Genomic DNA, 4,205 nt, shown 5'->3' on the forward strand with positions numbered 1-4,205 from the left:
GTGGAGATAATAGTGAAGGAGGAGGAGGTTGGGGGACAGGGAGAGAAGAGGATTGTTGAGGGTATGGTGCAAGGGGAGGTAATAATGGAGGAGGTTGGGGGGCAGGGACAAAAGAAGGGCATTGAGAATGAGAAGAGAGTGATAATGGTAGAGGAGGAGGTTGAGGGGCGGGGAGAGAAGAGGATTGTTGAGGGTGTGGTGCAGAGGGAGGTAATAATGGAGGAGGAGGTTGGGGGGCAGATAGAGTAGAGGTTTGTTGAGGGCATATAGAGGGGTGTGTTGAAGGACGATGCATGAGGGGATGAGGCTGATGAGGGGAGGTAGACTTAGGAGGGGATAGAGAGGGTGGAGAGGAAGGGGAGGAGACAGGAGGGGGGGAAAGAGAGAGGGAAGGGGCTGGGGGGGGAAACATTACCTGAAATGTTTTAAGTTGATCAACTTGAGCTGAAACGTTTCTTAAGTAGTTGTGGATTGTATCTAGTTCTTTCCTGACTGGAGCAGAGATTGAGGAATTGAGACTGTGTAGAGAGATCTCTAGATTCGATAGAGTTGATTGAATATCAGTTATGCTTGAGTGAAGACTGGATGCTTGTTGAATTAGTGATTTAATGCAGAATGGGCAGACAAAGGGAAAGGAGGAAGAGACAGTAGATGGAAGACCAATACAGGATGAATGGAGCCATTTAAGGCAAGATTCACATTCAACCATGTGGCCTTCTTCCTCGTTGGATCCACAGACACAATGAACTTGCTCATTGGCTGTGTTGGATGTTGAGGAACCTGAGGCAGCAACAGAAGGAGTAGACAGGGGAACCTGTACAGAAGGACGGGAAGGAGACAAGGGTGGAGGGCTGTGATGCCGGGAAGTTGCCAAGTTGGATTGAGAGGAAGAAACTGTGGTAGCCGAGGAAGGAGAAACAGCTGGGGGTGCTTGGGCTCTTTTCTTGGCAGCCAGTTTATCTTTAGCTTTCTTTTTATTCTGTTTAGCACGGGTTAGCTTTAAGATAGAAGTAGAAGAACTAGATGAGGGAGAGAGCTTGTTCTTGTCAGCCATACTTAGTCACGTGGATGTTATAACTATCTGACAAACCAACTTAAAAGGGTAATAATGATGATAATAGTAATGATATAACTGAATCTATTCAGTGCAAAATAAATCAACATGAATAAAACTTGATAATAATACTAACTAGATTGGTTTTAAGATGTGGCATTTGTTGCAAGGACAAACTACCCGATGGGTGTTGTATGCATCAGATAAGTCAAAATTTAAGAGGAACTGATCTTAGAAGTAGTTCTTGATATAGGATAGGAGCAACAAAACTTTGACAGGGTGCTTTGGAAGGCCACAGTAAAATTATTTTAATAATCTACATAGCAACTAATGATGTTAATGAGAATCAGCTAGTGAATAATACAAGCCTTGGAGTAAGCTTAACTACTAAATGAATAAATACATTATTATTAGTAGAATAAATAAAATTTTTAGTAGAATTAATAAATATACCAGTCTAAAAAGAAGTCTACAGAGAATACAGCACAGTGATCTCACTCATTAGTATTATAACTACCAAAATTTTTGCACTATTTTTATCTAAAATTCATAATAATTATATGAATCAAATATGTAAATTCTTGAATATAATCATTACAAGTCTGGGCCAAAGTTGGCATGCATCTTAATTGCATGCGTCAGTACATTTCATGCAATGCATGTTATGTTATCAAGTATAGACTTAAATTTTAAAGCTATTCATGCATAAAAATGATCAACCACAATAATTGTGCCCACATCAGTGGTCATTCAAAAATTTAAGCAGTTGCAAGTATCATTACATAGCTAAATTGTAACCATTATTCCACTGAATTCAGAACAAGATTTGCTTCTCACACTAGGCTGTAAAGTGACACTATGAGATATTTCAATTTACCCAACCATTTGTAGTCACTGCACAACACTAATCAATCAAGTTCAGCACTCAGTACCGGCAGGCTCAGCCTGGGCTGTATACAGTTGCTTCAAGAATAAAATTGTTAAATTTGCAATATGTGAAGGTTTGGGCTTATATTTAAGCGAGAAGCAGGAGAGTAAATCTTGGCCTTAGCATTATCTATAATTTTTAGCATCTATAACATTTTAATGAGCAAAGTGGTCCGTAAAATAGACATGTCGCGGACCATTAGGGTCCGTAAAACAGACTTGTCGCCGACCATGGTCCGTTGGTCCGGTCCGGTCCGCTTTCTAGGGACAACCAATTTAATATGACCACACCTGTGTTCATTTACGGGCCGGTACGGTAAAAATAGGGTGACGTACGTGCGAGTTTACGCTCGATTGACTTTAGACAATTACATCATAGATACTATATAGTATCTATGATTACATTTTGCATACATAGATATGATGTGGGCCTCACCTAGAAACATGTCGTTGTTTATAGCAGTTGCCTTCTTGTTGAGCATCAGTGAAGTTATTAGTCAATGTCCACCTTCCTCAGGTGAGACACTGGATGTGTATGATAACAACTGTATACTGAGGTTTTATAGGTATCTACCTGATGCATGATGGAAACTGTTATCCTAATGGATCATATTTTCAAGATAATAATATCAGACCAACTCCTCTAGAGTGTGGATTACCTGGTGTTACTCTGAATGGTGGACAATGGATTGGTCCTAATGGAGCAGTTCCCTGTCCTGGAAATAATTCCAATGTTCAATGTACTGTTGGGTCATCAGGTACTAATTTCAGTGTTCATATAAATTATCCAAGCTTTCTTGAGCAATCTGGTGACGGGTGGTATATGTGTTGTCTACCCACTGATTGTTCAGATCCTAACACTAACATCATCTTTGTTAATATATTCAGTAAGCCGAGATTATATAAACACTTACTGATATAATGCCAATATTTTTTGTAGGATTTGCACAAATAGAATCATTTACTGTTGCTGACCTTCCTTCTGATATGACAGTATATCCTCAAGAATACAAGCTGAATTGTACTAAAATTGGATTCTATCAGTATGATATTAGTATGAGCATTGATAGTACTGCACTGGCTAGCTACACTCGATGTAATGACCAATGTAGTAATTCCCCTTGTCCTGGTACTGAGTTAGATAGCAGTACCAACAGAGTAAGACATACCATTGGTATCACATGGGATGGAATGACTGTCAGTAGTGGATCAATCAGTCAATCAACCACTGGAGATCAAATGTATCAGTGTGTACTCGATAATCCTAGTGATGGTGATAATAGAACACGTACTTCAATCTTAAAAGGTATAGAGCATCTGTAAATAATTATATTATCACTCAGATTAATTTATTAGTACCAGCAACTGCTCCCTCTTCTCTTACTGAGGTCAACAAGACAATCAACACTATCACTGCCAGTTGGACTGCACTTGATTCATCTGATGCTGATGGATATGTAGTCAATGTCACTAGTGACACAGACACTGTGCAGACAGTACAGGTGGAGGGAAGTAGTAATAATACAATCACACTGAATGGACTGAGAGGAGGAACAGCTTTTAGCATCACAGTCAGAGCCTATCAACAATTACTCGGACCTGCTAGTACAATCAGTGTACAGACCTTACCAGGTATAATCTTCTGTACCTTGAACATTGTTGATTTATATTTCTAGTTATTAATTCAATCAACTGGATGCCAGTCTCATTCATTACACAACTCAATAACACTCAATATCGTATTGATTGTCTCACAACTACTGATATAAATCCTTCAACTGATGTTTACTGGTTAGTGAATGAAGTGATGAAGACTAACTCATTGTACACATCAATTGATGCCCGGACATACAACAGCACACTACTGGTATATCCTGATCCACTGGGAGTGTCAGTAAATGTCACCTGTATTGCAATGTTTGGAGGAGTCGACTATAGTCATTCTGTGATATTACATGGTATGGCTATACTTTAATCAATAGTAGATACATTTGTATTTTTTCTAGCTCCTAGTAGTCCTCCAAATAATGCGAGAGAGTTTATATTAAATGGTACTAGTATCAAAGTGAACTGGACCAATTCATCAGAGACTAATGGATATGTGATTGAGTATACTACTGGAGGTGTAACCAGGAATGTAGTATCTACCAGTGAAGATGAAATGGTACTAACAAATCTCTCACCAATGAGTACCTATACCATCAGTGTGTACTCATATATAGAT

Source organism: Amphimedon queenslandica, unplaced genomic scaffold (assembly GCF_000090795.2).
Source record: "Amphimedon queenslandica unplaced genomic scaffold, v1.1 AMPQUscaffold_11836, whole genome shotgun sequence".
NCBI classification, from domain to species: domain Eukaryota; kingdom Metazoa; phylum Porifera; class Demospongiae; order Haplosclerida; family Niphatidae; genus Amphimedon; species Amphimedon queenslandica.